At 38.7% G+C, this 17,575-nt stretch overlaps 2 pseudogenes; both read right to left on the bottom strand.

Moving 5' to 3' along the window:
* Positions 1-13,797: 13,797 nt before the first annotated feature.
* LOC149233260 (putative xyloglucan galactosyltransferase GT20 pseudogene) lies at positions 13,798-14,190 on the bottom strand (annotated as a pseudogene).
* Positions 14,191-14,387: 197 nt separating this feature from the next.
* Positions 14,388-14,861, bottom strand: LOC149233261 (putative xyloglucan galactosyltransferase GT20 pseudogene; annotated as a pseudogene).
* Positions 14,862-17,575: the final 2,714 nt, after the last annotated feature.

Genomic DNA, 17,575 nt, shown 5'->3' on the forward strand with positions numbered 1-17,575 from the left:
TTGTAGTCTTTTCCTTGACAAATGAAAGCTTCCCTTGTAGAATGGAAAGTGGAAACAAATACAGAGTAGGCTGGTCCCAACTTAGTAAGGATGGAATAAATAAGGTTACCATCTTCTTTCTTAACCTTAACACCTTCCAAGAGATATCTAAGGGTCTTGAATTTGGACAAGAAATCTTCAATGCAAGAAAAATTATTAGGATCCAAAGTAAGCAACTCATTTTCAAGTTGATGGGCTCTAATTTCATTTTTAATTCCAAAAACTTTAGCGATTTTTTCCAATGCTTCATGAGGAGTCTCAAGTTCTGCAATATGGAATCTAAGATCAGGAGAAATAGACATCCCTATCAAACCACGTGCTTGATCTTGTCTATTTTCCCATTTTGCAGCCTTGTCTTCATCTTTTGGTTTCTTCTCTTGGTCTGTGGCTATTCTGTAGAGACCTTTACTTCTAAGTAAATCTTCCATGTAGGCTATCCATTGGAAGTAGTTAGTGCTGTCAAGAATGACTTGGCATGGACTTTCCATTTAAAAAAAAAAAAAATGAAGCTGAAAATGCTGAAAATAAGTGTTCCAATGGATAGATCTCGAAAAATTAGGCTGTTTTAAAAAAAACGGCTCTGAAAAAGGCTTCCGGATGAAGAAGTTATGGCTTTTTGAAAAAAAATTGTTGAAGTTGCCGGCAAAGTGCGCGAATGTGCGGGAATGAAAAAATCCGCCCCCACAAAATGGAGACTTGAACCCAAGACCTCTACTCTCTTAAAATAGCTTTGAACCAATTGATCTATACAAAAAATTTGAGAGAGAGAGAGAGGGGGGGGCCTCGGTTTGCGTGTTTGCCTTGAGAAAGCTCTTTTTCCCTACAAAACACAAAACACAAAACCCAACACGAATATGCAAAGAAAAACGAACCTTGCGGCTCGAAGTTAGTTTTAACCAAAAACTAGATATTTTTAAAAAAAAAATTCAAAGTTAGCTTTAGCCGAAAAACTAAATATTTTTCTCAATGTTTCTGATTTTCCGAGATCACACTAAGGTGCAGGGAAAAGAGCATACGCATGAGAAAAATCCTTCATTTCTGTTTCTGATTTGCCCAGATCGCACAGAGTCATAGGGCAAAGAGCATACACAGAAATGAAAGGTATAGATCCGGTTAAAAAAAAAGGGTAAATAAACCGAAACCGAAATAAGCAGAGAGAAAATAACAATAAACTACAAAAACACTTTATACCTCCCGATCTGAAAAATGACGCAGCTAGGGCTACCGGAAACCTTTTCGCGTGAAACGAAAGGGGTTCCTCACTGGAACAGATGCTCCGAACGCAACAGAGCAGTCCTCTCGACCTGAAAGCAGTCAGAAACAACAAATCTAGGAAACGACAGCCGCATGCAGTTCTACCGGCTTCAGATTTGGATCACCAATGGACGCGGCCCTCAAATAGCTCTGATACCATGTAGGAATTTACAGGGTAAGTTCCTCAGAAAGAACACCAAAAGGACACAGCTCACAACCAGATCACAGATCAATACACCAGTATTTTTGACATGGTTAAAACCCTCAAAGAGGGAAACAGTCCACGGCCTGCGCCAACGTGGCTACTACAGGCAATTTATTAATCAAAGAATGAAAATTTACATAAGCTTCTCTCATGCACGGATTACCTGAACAATGACCCTCCATGCGCTTTAAATAGAACTCATGGACCAATCGGGTGTCAAGCCACGGATCAAGTGTCGGTAATACTGAGGAGAGAATGAACCGTCGGATCACTACATATCGTGACCGTCGGATTGTAAGTTACAATATGTACAACGGTAAAGAAACACACTTTACCTAACTCTATACCTAACTCTAAACTAGACCAAGTTGTACTTAACTATTTCCTATGTGTCGGAATATCCTAACAATGGAGATAATAAGGGAAAAAAATCTTTCATTTGGCATTTGAATTTCACGGAATTGGAAAATCCACCACACACCATTAATGTTAAAATCATACAAAAATGGAGGAAAAAAAGGAATGGACCAAGTCAAACTAGTAACAATTTAGAGATTTTCTAAGGTAGTGAAAAAAAGATAGCCAATAAAACCATTTCATCTGTAAGATAGACTGCGCCTTTTTCAAACTTGTTAAACATAAATAGTTACGTTGTAAGGGGTTCCCTTCTGAACCGTTAGATGAATTGTCAGACGATTGAACCATCGTATGCCGTCTTATTGAACCTCCATCACAGTTTACAGTTTCAATTGAATAGGATACATAATATATGACCCGTCCAGTATGGTGCCCTTCACCTTCCATTTTCCAGGGTTTCTGAAACAGTTATTGCAAGCCCCTGTACAGAGTTATGGTGGCTTGCAGAATGCATTTTTGCATGCTTCTCGTGCCAGCGATGTAGCTTTGGCTCTCGACCATTCATCTGCCTTTATTCCAGCGCCTACAAAGAAATGTTTTACCGGTTTCATGATTGACTTTCTCATGGGAGGGGTTTCTGCTGCAATATCCAAAACTTCAGCTGCCCCCTATTGAGCGTGTCAAATTATTGATACAAAACCAGGATGAAATGTTGAAGTCTGGAAGTCTTGTTGAACAATACAAAGGGATTGGGGATTGTTTTGCTAAGACAATGAAGAATGAAGGTACCATTGCCTTATGGAGAGGAAACACTACAAATGTTATCTGTTATTTTCCCACTTAGTATTTGAACTTTGCGTTCAGGGATTATTTTAACAGACTCTTTAATTTCAAGAAAGACAAGGATGGTTATTGGAAATGGTTTGCTGGAAACCTCGCTTCTGGTGGTGTAGCTGGTGCATCTTCTCTCCTTTTTGTTTATTTTGTGGACTATCGTCGAACTTGGCTGGCTAATGATAACAAGGTTGTTAGTTTGACAACGAATTAGGTAAAATTGTAAATAGACAGTTGTATACCGAATAATTAGTTATATAACGGTAGTTGGTGATATAAAACTATCGAATGCTCATGAAATGTAGTGTGGAGAATCATTGTTTAATAAAGTCCAATCCAAATTCAGTTCAGTTTCTCTTGGTCATTCTGTTGTGCTTTCTTCTCCTATTTTTCCTGCTATTCTTTCTACAATTGGTATCAGAGCTATGAGGTTGATGTGGGAGGTCTTGAAGAGCGCTAATCCAGAGGTATAGGATTGAACGTAGTGTGTGGGTGACTCTGGAGAGGTGAAGACCCCTGCGTGTCGGTGCAGAGGTGAAAACTCTTGCTGTGATCGACGAGGAGGCTGGTGCATCGTTGTGGATAACTGTCTACCTCTATGGTGCAGAGGTGAAAGACCTCGCGCTGGTGAAAAACATAAAACGTTCGATATTGTTGTTTTTTCCCAGAGCTTTGTAAGTGAAAATTTGCCTGCAGGCTGCCTGCGTGGAAGGGCTATAGAACCAGGCAGAGCTTGCGTGTAAGTTTTTCTTGTGGTGTTGCCTGCGTGGAAGATTTCTCTGCGTGAAGGTTTGTTCCGCGTGTAAGGGACGTTGCCTGAACCAGCGCTAAACCTGCGTGCATTTGCTATCTGAGTTGTGAGTGTTCGTTGGTCAAGGAAGAAGGAGGAGGCATGTTCGCTGCCACAGTTGCAGCCAGAAGTGCTGCCAGATCTGCGCGTGCAAGAGTGACTTGCCTGTGTGCAAAGCCAGAGCCACGTGAAGAGGAACCCCATCAAGTTGTTGTTGCCTGTTGAACCTGGGTATTTATTAAAATTTCCTGAACGTTTTTTATTTTCAGCAGAAATTTTGTTTTGAAACAAAACAGCAGATTGAAATATTGAAATCAAATCAAGTTTTTTTAAAAGTGGTGGTTTTTTATACAAATTGGAGGAAAAGAAAGGATTCAGGAAGGGTTTCATTGTTTGTTTAAATCACCAGAGGCTAAGATTATTTTTTTTTAAAGCAAAAACCCTAGAAAGACTGAAACCCTAGGAAGGAGGAAAAATGGCCAAGATGTCGAATGCAAGATTCGAGGTGGAGAAATTCACCGGAAAGAGCAATTTTTCTCTTTGGAAATTGAAGGTTAAGGATCTGCTTGTGCAACAAGGGTTGCACAAGGCATTGGATGGGGTAACTAAGAAACCTACAACCATGACTACTTCAGACTGGGAGGACTTGGATGCCCGAGCTCTCAGTACCATCCAGTTATGCCTAGCGGATGAAGTTCTCTTCAACATTGTTGAAGAGACTACGGCGTTAGGATTGTGGGAAAAACTTGAAAAACTCTATATGACAAAATCATTAACCAACAGAATTTATCTGAAACGACAGTTATACAGTCTTCGAATGAAAGAAGGTTCAAACGTTGCAGAACATTTGAATGTTTTTAATACACTAATTTGTCAATTAATAGATATGGAAGTCAAGATACAGGAAGAAGATAAAGCCATAACCTTGTTGTGTTCTCTGCCTGAATCATGGGATCACTTCGTAACTTCAATTAGTTTCAGCTATGTTGATTCTTTGAAGTTTGAATCAATCGTGGGAGCTCTTCTGTCTGAAGAAGTACGAAGGAAATCCAGCACTGAAACAGCTGCATCAGAAGCCATGGTCGGTAGAGGACGCTCAAAGGAAAGAGGAGAAAAACCAAGGGGGTCTTCCAGGTCGAAATCAAAGGGCATGAAGTGTAAGGCAAAATGTTGGAACTGCGGTAAAGTTGGACACTTGAAGAAGGACTGTTGGAAACGGAAGGAATCCGAAAACCCGAATAACGAAGCGAAACAGGCAGATTCAGGTATGGTAGACGAAGTTTTATATGTTGAAGAATTGTGTATGATAGATGAAACTTCACCTGAATGTAATGTCTCTCAGAGTTTTGATAGCTGGCTGTTAGACTCTGGTGCTTCGCATCACATGTGCCCACATAGAAATTGGTTTACTTCGTATGAAAATGTAAACGGTAGTTCTGTGTTTATGGGTAACAATATGTCATGTCAGACTGTTGGGATGGGAGATATCAGGATTAAGATGTATGATAACACAGTTAGGACATTAACTAGTGTTAGACATGTACTTGATTTGAAGAAAAAATTAATCTCTTTGGGAGTGTTGGATTCAGATGGTTATAAGTTTACAGGTCAGGATGGCGTCTTGAAAGTCTTCAAAGGAGCCCTTATTGTTATGAAGGCAGAAAAGGTCGGAAATCTTTACAGGTTAAAAGGAAGTACTCGGGTCGGTGAAGCAGTAGTTGCATCAGAAAAGGAAGAAGCAGGTACTCGTCTGTGGCATCAGCGTTTGGGTCATATGAGCGAGAAAGGTCTTCATATACTGATGAAACGTAAATCTCTTCCCGGTCTGAAATCCTTGAATTTAGATTTCTGTAAACATTGTGTGTATGGAAAACAGTGTAAACAGAGATTTAAAGTTGGAAATCATAGTAGTAAAGATGTTTTAGACTAAATTCATTCTGATCTGTGGGGGCCTTCCCCTGTTGTGTCATATGGAGGTGCATTGTATTTTTTAACGTTCATTGATGATTACTCTCGTAGAGTTTGGGTATATATGCTAAAAAGGAAAGATGATGTATTAAATGTCTTTAAACAATTTAAAGTAATGGTAGAGAAAAGAAGAGGCAAATCTATTAAATGTCTAAGAACTGACAATGGTGGTGAGTTCACTTCTGTTGAATTTTAACAATACTGTAAGGGTTAGGGCATTGTTAGACACAAAACTGCTGTTTATACTCCTCAGCAAAATGGTGTTGCTGAGCGTATGAATCAGAATCTTATGGAAAGAGCTAGAAGCATGATCAACAATGCTAACTTGCAAAAGGAGTTGTGGGCAGAAGCAGTATCTACTGCTTGTTATTTAGTTAACAGATCACCTTCAGTAGCAATTGATTGTAAAATTCCCGAAGAAGTTTGGACAGGTCAGTCTTGTGACTATTCTCATTTGAGGATATTTGGCTGTGATGCTTATTCTCTTATTCCGAAAAATCAGCGTTCAAAATTAGATCCAAAGTCGAAATGTTATGTCTTTGTTGGGTATGACTATGCAGTGAAAGGATATAGGTTGTGGGATCCTACATTGCGGAAGATATTCATTAGTAGAGATGTAACATTTGATGAATCCTCTTTGTTAAAATCAAATGTTGAAAGAATTGAACAGGAACAGGTATCGCTGAGTCAACGAGTTCAGTTGGAGGCTAGATCTTTCGGTGACAGTCGAAAGGAAGGAGAGACTTCTGGAGACAAAGGTGTTGAAGACACAAAGGAAGCCGTTGAAGCTTCTGAACCAGTGCAAGTTTCTGAACCAGTTCAGCAACCAGTCGCTCTGAGAAGGTCTACAAGGGAAAGGAAAACTCCCAAAAGGTATGAAGATTCTGCTTCATCTGTTGCTTTGGTTACTGAAGATGGGGAACCTTCTTGTTATCAGGAAGCAGTAGATGATATAGATAGCGAGAAATGGAAAATGGCTATGGAAGAAGAAATGGACTCCTTAGCCAAGAACAATACCTGGGATCTTGTAGAGCTTCATGAAGGGAGAAGTGTTGTGATGTAAATGGGTCTTCAAGCTGAAACAGAAAGTTGATGGTAGTATTGAAAGGTATAAGGCGCGACTGGTAGCAAAGGGTATTCTCAGGTTGAAGGTATAAGCTTTCATGAGATTTTTTCTCCAGTTGTAAAACTTGTTTCTATACGTAGTGTGTTGGCACTAACTGCATTGCTTAATCTTGAGTTAGAACAGTTAGATGTTAAGACAACTTTTCTACATGGTGATTTGAACGAAGAGATATATATGGAACAACCAGAAGGTTTTGTACAAGGTCGCAGCAGAAGATTAGTTTGCAAGCTCAGGAAATCATTGTATGGTCTGAGGCAGTCTCCCAGACAATGGTACAAGAAGTTTGATTCCTTCATGGTGAGCCAGAACTTTATAAGAAGTGAGTATGATCATTGTGTGTACTTCAAAAGTTTCAATGGCATATTCATTATCTTAGCTTTGTATGTTGACGATATGCTTATTGCAAGCAAAAGCATGGAAGAGATCAACAGGTTAAAGGCTCAACTCTCTAGGACGTTTGATATGAAGGATCTTGGAGCAGCAAAACATATCTTGGGCATGGAGATACACAGAGACAGGAAAAATGGTAAGTTTTGGTTGTCACAACAGAAGTATGTGGAGAAGGTACTTGAAAAGTTCTCTATGAATAATGTGAAACCTGTTAATGTTCCTTTAGCTTCCCATTTTAAGCTTTCTTTAGTTTTGAGTCCTAGAGCTGATGAAGAAAAGCAGTATATGTCTCATGTACCATATGCAAACGTTGTATGCAACTTAATGTATGCAATGGTATCTACAAGACCTGACATTTCACATGTAGTTGGAGTTGTCAGCAGGTTCATGGCAAATCCAGGTAAAGAACATTGGCAAGCAGTGAAATGGGTGCTTCGATATCTAAGAGGCACAAGTGATCATTGCATCGTCTTTAATGGTAGTGAAGGATCAGTGTGCGGATATGTAGATGCTGACTATGCAGGTGATTTGGACAAAAGAAGATCTACTACAGGTTACGTCTTTACTCTTGCAGGTGGAGCAATTAGTTGGATGTCAAAGCTTCAAGACACGGTTGCATTGTCCACTACCGAAGTTGAATATATAGCTGCTTCAGATGCCAGTAAAGAAGCAATCTGGTTAAAGGGTTTGCTTGATGAGATTGGAAGGATGCAAGAGAAAGTGAATGTACTTTGTGACAGTCAAAGCGCTATTCACTTGGCTACAAACCCTGCCTATCATAGCAGAACCAAGCACATTGATGTAAGGTATCATTTTCTGAGACATGTGATCGATGGCGGAAAAGTAGCTCTTAAAAAGGTCCATACACGAGAAAATTGTGCAGACATATTCACAAAGCCAGTTACAATAGAGAAGCTGCGGTGTTGTTTAGCTTCTCTTGGCTTGCAGGAAAGATGATGAATGGGAAAATTGTTGTCAAGGTGGAGTTTGTTAGTTTGACAACGAATTAGGTAAAATTGTAAATAGATAGTTGTATACCGAATAATTAGTTATATAACGGTAGTTGGTGATATAAAACTATCGAATGCTCATGAAATGTAGTGTGGAGAATCATTGTTTAATAAAGTCCAATCCAAATTCAGTTCAGTTTCTCTTGGTCATTCTGTTGTGCTTTCTTCTCCTATTTTTCCTACTATTCTTTCTACAAAGGCTACAAAAAAAGGAGGGGAGAGGCAATTTAACGGTCTGCGTTCACCTTTCATGGTAAGAAAACCTTTTTTCTTCGAATACAACAGTGATTTCTCGCCTATTTTCTTTCTTTGATAACCGTTTTTCATTCGTAGCTAAGAAATCAGCCTCAGGTTTATTTTTGCAGTTCTTCCACCTGACATGGTTATGGTAATGTTTTGGAAGACACCCTTCTCTGGAGTCATTAGCGTTCACCTTTCACAGTAAGAAAACCCTTTTAACTGTGAACAAACAATAATTTCTCGTTTATTCTCTTTATTTGATAACAGTTTCTCATTTGTAGCTAAGAACTCAGGCTTGGGTTTATTTTTGCAGTTCTTCCACCTGACTTTGCTATGGTAATTTTTTGGAAGTCACCCTTCTCTGGAGCCACCTTTCGCTGTAAGAAAACCCTTTTTGCTTCGAACAAACAATGATTTCTCGCTTATATTGTCATATGTGGTGTAGTTTATTTTAAAGATTGTCAATTTTTTTTCTAAAAACTATAGTAACATTTTAAGAATAGGTATGGAATCTTCAAAATTTCAGTACATATAGGAGTTAATTTATGATAAATACTCAATATTGTACATTGGACTCAGGTTTTTCTTCATGGGACTTCTATAGTAAAGATATTATGGCATTCCTATTGTTTTTCTAGGTAGAAACATTTCAACTCTTCATGTGCATAATTCAGATGTTGAATGCAATGGCAGTGTAAGACAAAGTTATGGTGAGAGCAGCTGGCTAACAGACAGATTTGAAAAGAGTTGATATTTCATAAAGGAAATTATGAGATATGAACGCCAAATCCCGAAGCTAACCAGACCGTTAGAAGGAAAAACACAGTCCATTATTACATCTGTATAAAAATGGTAGGAACAGAGCAATTTTTACATTAGAAATAACAAAAGAAGTTCGGTTACATCAACTAGAATAGTGCTAAAAGAAGTTCTGTTAGATCAACTAAAATAGAAAAAGATGGCATTAGACCAGGCCTAGAATTTGAAGTTTAACCGATTTTTTTTTAATTACATTTTTATAATGAATAAAAGAATTTAAAAATAGCTATAAAAAAATCACAGTAATTTTGGTGTACGTACGTTTATGTTAACCACTATAAATTAACTTATAATGGGTGATTGTAGATATGTAGGTTCGGTCATGTTGATTCTAGTTAAAGCAAACCCCTTTTCAACCCTGCAAAGTATTGTTTTCGGTTGAGGAGTTGTTCCCTGACCAGGATGGTTAATTATGTTCTCAGCATTTTCTATTTCAAGGGTTTCCCTATCAATTTCTTCCAAAATGTGTTAGGCAATTAATGACAAATGTATTTTTTTTTCCAGGGTTCAACTATCAATTGCCTCCAAAAAGTTGGGGCTATTGTTGGCTGATTCTGAGCATAGTGGATATTGTAGCTCCACACATGTAAAGGCCACACCATATTCTTAGTCTTATGGTTTCTTTATCCAAGTTTGATTTTCTTCCTGAGATCTAGATGATTTAGACCATCTTGAAATTAAACCATCTTGATTTTATGATTTATCTAATAACTCTGCCTTTTTGTATTCAGGTTAATAACTCTGCCTTTTTGTATTCAGGTTAAGTATCTTCTGGTTTCTCAAAGCGGCATGCATCAACTCCACATCTTCATCTTTATGTTGGCAGTTCTCCATTTTTTATACAATATTTTAACTGTCGCCCTAACAAGAACAAAGGTAAGTGGACGAAGAGATGCATTATTTTCTCCCATAAAACCTAACTGAAAATTTGCCTTGGATTTTACCGTTTTAATCTCTGCATTCAATTATTTCCTCTGTTATTACTGATATCTACTTATCGCATGGTATGACTTGCAGGATCGATCGGTGGTTGGCGTTGCGGATTCTCTGTTTTTGCTGGGTGCACATAGATACTCTGGCCCATTATATGCTTTCTATATGGCTTTAGATATATAGTTTGGATATTTTGTATCTATTGAATGTTGTAGCAATTAGTATTTGTATATACTTGGAATATCGAACATGGAGACATTCGAAAAGAGATATTTTGGATATTTTGAACATCGAACTATGTACTGTATTTTCAATATAATAAAAAATCCATCGATTGACCGTTTCCAAATTACTCCACCTCATCCAATGCCATACTTCCTACTCCATGAAACAATAATCTGAACTAAACCGTGCACAATTAAAGTAATCCGCAATCTACACATCATGGATACATTGAATAGATTTAATTTGTACATTTTATGATATTAAAAGAGAGAAATACATGAAATTAAATTCTAGACATTGAACAGTTTTCTTAATCCCTGATAAGGAAAACACATGCACAATTAAAGTAATCCGCAATCTACACATCATGGATACATTGAATAGATTTAATTTGTACATTTTATGATATTAAAAGAGAGAAATACATGAAATTAAATTCTAGACATTGAACAGTTTTCTTAATCCCTGATAAGGAAAACACATACATATGCATTTGTGTAGTTTGGAGGTCCGATCGGTATAAAACTTTGGTTTTGGTAGCTTTTAACCACCAAACTAAAACCAAAGAAGATGTCGATAATTATGTTCATGAATACATAACTAAATAACCAGTAACTATGTTCTTGACTACATAACTAAATAACATCCAGCAAACCAAAGTTGCTGGGTGCAGACTCCACTTCAGTTTTTGCACTATGAATCGTGGAGATAGCGCCTATAACAATTGCCTGGCCCATTTCAATTCCTTTATTTGCAAATACAAAAGCCATAAACGTTTGATTGTTCATATATCCTCAGTTCAAAACAATTTTTTACAAGAGCTTAGTTGTATGTAAAGTTCAAAATTTTTACTCAACTCAGATGCATTGTCCCCCGTAATGGAATGCATCATGGATTCAAATGGATTCATCCTTGGAGGGATTAGTTGTTTTCCAAAGAATATTATTAAAAGAAATCATAAATGCATTGTGGAAAACCTTAAATATTGAATCTGTGTCACCATAAACCAGAGCAGGCATAATTTCCTGGATTATGGTCTTTCTCATTTCCTTGCTCTGTTCCTCTGTTATTTTCTGAAGAGACTCTATCACATTTATATTATTTTCTTCAACAGTCTCTTCTGCTATGTAAACTAAATAGGAGCTCTCATTAACAGGAAGATTCCATGGATACTGATAATATGTTGTAAATGGATTGAGCAACACAGGAATGCACCCAGCTATAAGAGAATCGAACAGGGATCGCTGAGTAGGGTTATCACCAGGAGGCTGAAGGCAGAATTCGGATTGCATGAAGAGCTTCACTGTGTTTTTGTGCCCTAGGAAAATGCGGGAATTGCAGTTCAAAAAATTGCAACTCTCTGGTTTGCCTAAACACTGTTCGATGAGGACGGAATGAATGGATTTTGTACTATTGGGTCTTGGGTTACCTGCAAAGCTTATCAGATGGGGTCTCTGGCTTGTCTTGATCTGCCGTTGATCTGCCATTGCCAAATATCTTCATCTGAATGAGAATGGAAGAAAGTGGGATGTGGGACTCCAATTTCATTCATATCCCATGGATGGCGTTCGATCAAAAGCTTGGTAACAGACTTCATTTCAGGAAGGTGTAACAGCATGTTGCCCTATTGATCATCATCCCTCGATCTCCTAAAATCCCACGAGATCTTACCCAGAACCAGAACATGATCTCCGCTTCCGTGTCTCCTCCACAAGCTCCACGGCTAGTTCGTCTCGCTTCTCGGGACTGTTATTTGCCCTGAAATTCCATCTCAGCACATCGAGACCTGCGTAATAGGGAATGTAGAACAAATTTGCCTCTGCAGGATCATAAAGACATGGGTGCCTTGAGATTCTGGAATGGAATTTGAGCTCTAGCGCATATTGATGAGTCTAAAACCGCTGCTTATAAAAAATTTCGATCGGTTTCCCCATTACTCTGTTGGTAAAATAATCACAGAGACTGAGCCATGGAATCAGGCTGTGGCATTGCTCTACCAGTTCTGCATTGAATATTTTGGGCAGATCATATACATATATTTGCCTTCCTTTACATTGTTTCTGGCTTGGATCCTTAATGCCTGCAAGCATTGAAGAAGACCTAAAGGCCTCCATTTGCATTTTCATTGCATCCAGAGAGAATGTAGCGTTATTTGCATTACTTTTCTTGTTTCCCGTTATGGCCCATTCATTGGATCCATTTTCAAATTTCTCCTGCGATGAAATCTCAATATGGGTAGTTGTTCTCTCCCGTTTCAGAGCCACTACTCCATGGCCATTAACAGACTCAATTAACAATGGTGATGCAACATTCAAGCCATGATTCCCCACCCTGAGACCTTGAATCTCATGGCCACCAAAACTAAACTTGTCATCATCAAACAGAGTTGCTTGATGTGGGAAACGCGTAGTGTTGGCAGAAACACAATATACATTCAACTTGCGGTTCAAAAAATAAAGATGAAGAATAGATGCAGGTAACAGGGTTGTCATAACCCAAATACATATAACAAGCATTAGGAACAATGGGGGCAACAACAACACTCTCTGTATTACAACCCCCATTCTCTTCATCCCCAATCCTGATCATTCCACATTCCTACCTCTCTTTCTCTACTTCCCCATGGCTGCAGACCCCTGCTGTATCAACAAATCACACACCACGTTTATTACAGCAAGGGCACCCTCTTTATCTCACTGTCAAAACCAAACTTTGAAGAAACAGACACCAATTCAATTCAATATAGGTTTCAACGCATGTTTAACACTAAAAAACTATGACTATTCAACCTTAGGAAAGCAGATGTTTATTGCCATTTCGAAAGATTTAAATTGCAGTGGGAATTATAACAGCAACTCCCACTGACCCAATTTAATTCTGAAACAAAGGCTCTTACTTTCGGGGTTTTTTTCGTTTTTACATAATGTATTTTGTAGGATTTAAGAATATTTCACGAAAAAACTGTAGGTTTTTATAACAACATATTGGATATACTACCTGCTCCATGACACAATAATGAAACAATAATCTGAACTAAACCACGCACAATTAAAGTAATCCACAATCTACACGTCATGGATACATTGAATAGTTCTAATTTGCACATTTTATTATATTAAAAGAGAGAGATACATGAAATTAAATTCTAGACATTGAACAATTTTCTTAATTCCTGGTAAGGAAAACACATACACATGCATCTGTGTAATTTGGAGGTCCGATCGGTATAAAACTCTGGTTTTGGTAGCCTTTAACCACCAAACTAAAACAAAAAAAATGTCGATAATTATGTTCATGAATACATAACTAAATAACAACCAGTAACTATGTTCTTGACAACATAACTAAATAACATCCAACAAACTGAAAGTTGTTGGGTGCAGACTCCACTTTAGTTTTTGCACTATGAATCGTGGAGATAGCGCCTATAACAATTTCCTGACCCATTTCAATTCCTTATTTTCAAATACAAAAACCATAAACGTCTGATTGTTCATGTATCCTCAGTTCAAAACAATTTTTTACAAGAGCTTAGTTGTCTGTAAAGTTCAAAGTTTTTACTCAACTCAGATGCATTGTCCCCTCCATAATGGAATGCATCATGGATTCAAATGGCTTCATCCTTGGAGGGATTAGTTGTTTTCCAGAGAATATTATCCAAAGAAATCATAAATGCATCCTGGAAAACCTTAAATCTGGAATCTGTGTCACCATAAACCAGAGCAGACATAATTTCCTGGATTATGGTCTTTCTCATTTCCTTCTGTTCCTCTGGGATTTTCTGAAGAGCCTCTATCACATTTATATTCTTTTCTTCAACAGTCTCTTCTGCTATGTAAACTGAATAGGCGCTCTTATTAACATGCAGATGCCATGGATACTGGTAATATGTTGTAAAGGGATTGAACATCACAGGAATGCACCCATCTATAAGAGAATCGAACAAGGATCTCTGAGTAGGGATATCACCAGGAGGCTGAAGGCAGTATTCGGATTGCATGAAGAGCTTCACTGTGTTTTTGGGGCCTAGGAAAACATGGGAATTGTAGTTCAAAAAATTGCAACTCTATAGTCTGCCTAAACATTGTTCGATGAGGACGAAACGAATGGATTTTGTACTGCTGGGTCTTGGGGCACCTGCAAAGCTTATCAGATCGGGTCTCTAGCTTGTCCTGATCTGCCATTGATCTTCCATTGCTAAATATCTTCATCAGAACGAGGATGGAAGAAAGTGGGTTGTGGGACTCCAATTTCATTCATATCCCATGGATGGCATTCAATCAAAAGCCTGGTAACAGACTTCATTTCAGTCACGTGTAATAGCCTGTTACCCCATTGATCATCATCCCTCGATCTCCTGAAATCCCACGAGATCTTGCCGAGAACCAAAACATGATCTGTGCCTACGTGTCTCCTCCACCATGGCCGACCTTGAAGACACTTCATAAGCTCTAGGGCTAGTTTGTCTCGCTTCTCGGGACTGTTATTTTCCCTGAAATTCCATCTCAGCACATCGAGACCTGCATAATAGGCAATGTAGAACAAATTCGCCTCTGCAGGATCATAAAGCAGACATGGGTGCCTTGAGATTCTGGAATGGAATTTGAGCTCTATCGCATATTGATGAGTCTGAAACCACTGCTTATAAAAAATTTCGATCGGTTTCCCCATTCCTCCGTTGGTAAAATAATCAAAGAGACTGAGCGATGGAATCAGGCTGAAGCATTGCTCTTCCAGTTCTGCATTGAATATTTTGGCAAAGATCATATACATAAATTTGCCTTCCTTTGCATTGCTTCTGGGTTGGATCCTTCATGCCTGCAGGCATTGAAGCAGACCTAAAGGCCTCCATTTGAATTTTCACTGCATCTAGAGAAAATGTAGCGTTATTTGCATTACTTTTCTTGTTTCCCGTTGTGGCCCATTCACTAGATCCATTTTCAAATTTCTCCTGCGATGAAATCCCAATATGGGTAGTTGGTCTCTCCTGTTTCATATCCACTACTCCATCACCATTAACAGACTCATTTAGTAATGGTGATGCAACATTCAAGCCATGATTCGCCACCTTGATACCTTGAATCTCATGGCCACCAAAACTAAACTTGTCATCATGAAACATAGTTGCTTGATGTGGGAAACGCGTAGTGCTGGCAGAAACAAAATATACATTCAACTTGTTGGAATGGTAATTCCAACTGCAGGCGGACAGGGACAGCGATGGCAGCCGACTCAGTCAGCACGCTGCATCCAAAAACCACCGAACGAAACCATAAAACCGTCCAGATCATATCGGCATATCGGCAAGTCGGCATATCGGCGGGTTGGAGCATCGGAGGCAGGCAGTGGCAGCGATATGAAATATCGCCGATGAGCGATCGCCGATATCGCATCAGCACATCGCTATCGGCAATGTCATAGGGTCGGGGTCTTTGACATGAGTAAAGTTGCGATGCGATGAAGCGCGGACCCGATGGCTTCCCAAAACCAAATTGTATAAGGTTTGTCTTTTCCGTTGACCGCCGTGGAGGAAACGCTGAGGCTTTAAATGCTGTTCGTATTGTTTGGTGGAGGCATGTTTTAAATGGTTATGGGCATACGTCCCATTTATATTTTTATATATGCATTTACGTAAGTTTAGGTGTAGGCCATTTAATATGGTTATGGGCCACGTTAGTTTTTTTTATTATGTTTTCATATATGACTATGTGTGTAGTAGTTTTAGTGTAGAGTGGCTGCGGGAGCATATAGTGTTGTGCGCGTTTCTTTTGGGTGAGGTGTATTGTGCCTGCGCACAATTTTTATGTAATTGTATTATGTTGTGGCTGCGCTCGGTGGAGCAAATTTTTGTAAACGCACAGCAGTGCGAGATATGAAAGAGGTGATGTAATTGTTTTTGACCCCCATTGTAAAACAGAAGATTATGTAATTTTCACAGCAGTGGAGTATGTAATTTTTGTGGTAAATGTTGAACGCACAACAGTGCGGAAAATGGAACAGGGGAGGCATGTAATGTTTGTTTGTCATTGTAAAACATAGGAGCAGCAAGAAATTGTTTTGTAATATCCACAGCAGTGGAAAATCTGTGAGAGCAGTAGAGTTTTATTTTTGAATCCCTCTTTGCACAGAGGATGAAGTTTGTATCAGGCTTTGTATTTTAATCAATAGAAATATTTTTATGGCTGTGTAATACTCTGTTATGAGTAGATTTGTTTTTAAAAGCTTCCCTGTGCACAAAGGTCCTGGAACAGTGGAAACAGAGCATTGGCTCTGTGGTGTTAGAATGTCTGGTTTTGGTATTTCCCATTTAAAAATATCCAACAGTGGTATCAGAGCTAGTCCAGGCTCTTTGAAGACTCAAAGAAGCTGAAGGAAGGTGTTGTTGCAGCAGTAAAACTTCTCCAGCAGTGTGAAGACTCAGCCAAAGGGATTCAGGTATTTCTCAAGTTTTTGAGTTATTGTTGAAGGAACAGTCAGTTGTTTTAAAAAAAACACAGTCAAGTAATTTGGAGTATAGATAAGAATGGCAAGGTCAAAGAAGAAAGCCTCCAGGGCTGTTAAAAATGTGTCTCCCTCCTCTACTAAAATAGAAGGCAATCCATTAGAATACATTCTATTTGAAACCCCAAAGTTTGATGGAAACTTTGATGTATGGGAAATAAGGATGAGGGCCTTCCTAATGTTTGAAGGGATTGAAGTCTGGGAGTCAGTGATTGATGACAGCAAGATGGATAAAGAATCCATGGAGTATGATGCACAAGCAGCAAAGACTATCTTGGATGGACTGCCTGATTCTGTGAAGAGGAATCTAGGAAAATACACATCAGCAAAGGATATATGGGATAGACTGCATGACCTTCATGCAAAGGGAGCACTGACCATGACAATGAGTCAAGAAGAACCCATCATAGAAGCTGAGAATGAAAAGCTTGACCTCATCAAGCTTCAAGTAAAGGAAAGGGATGAAGAGCTAGCCAAGCTCAAGAAGGAGCTTGACCAATGCAAGAAGAAACATCATGAAGAAGTCATATCTATGACAAATCAGCTGAATGAAGCAAAGAAGCAGGCAGATGCCTTGACAAGTCAACTTGAACAAAGGCACATGAGAGTGAATAAGCTTGTAGAAGAGATTGGACAATACAAGGTAGAGGTATCCTCCCTTAAGTCCGAACTACAAGAAGCCAAGAAGCAGGCACAAGGAGCTGAAAAGAAAATGAAGAGCAGTCAAGCAAAAGATGAAGAAATTTCCAAAATGAAGACAGATATTATCTCCTTCAAAATAGTAGCAGCTGAAGCTACTCGTAGCAAGGAAGAAATTGAGGGACAACTAGCAAAGAAAAATAATGAATGTGAAAAGTTAGAAGAAGAGATTGTCCTCCTCAGGA

This window comes from Pinus tabuliformis, chromosome J (genome assembly GCF_031772625.1).
Source record: "Pinus tabuliformis cultivar Carrire ecotype Pingquan chromosome J, CPIR1, whole genome shotgun sequence".
Lineage (NCBI taxonomy): Eukaryota > Viridiplantae > Streptophyta > Pinopsida > Pinales > Pinaceae > Pinus > Pinus tabuliformis.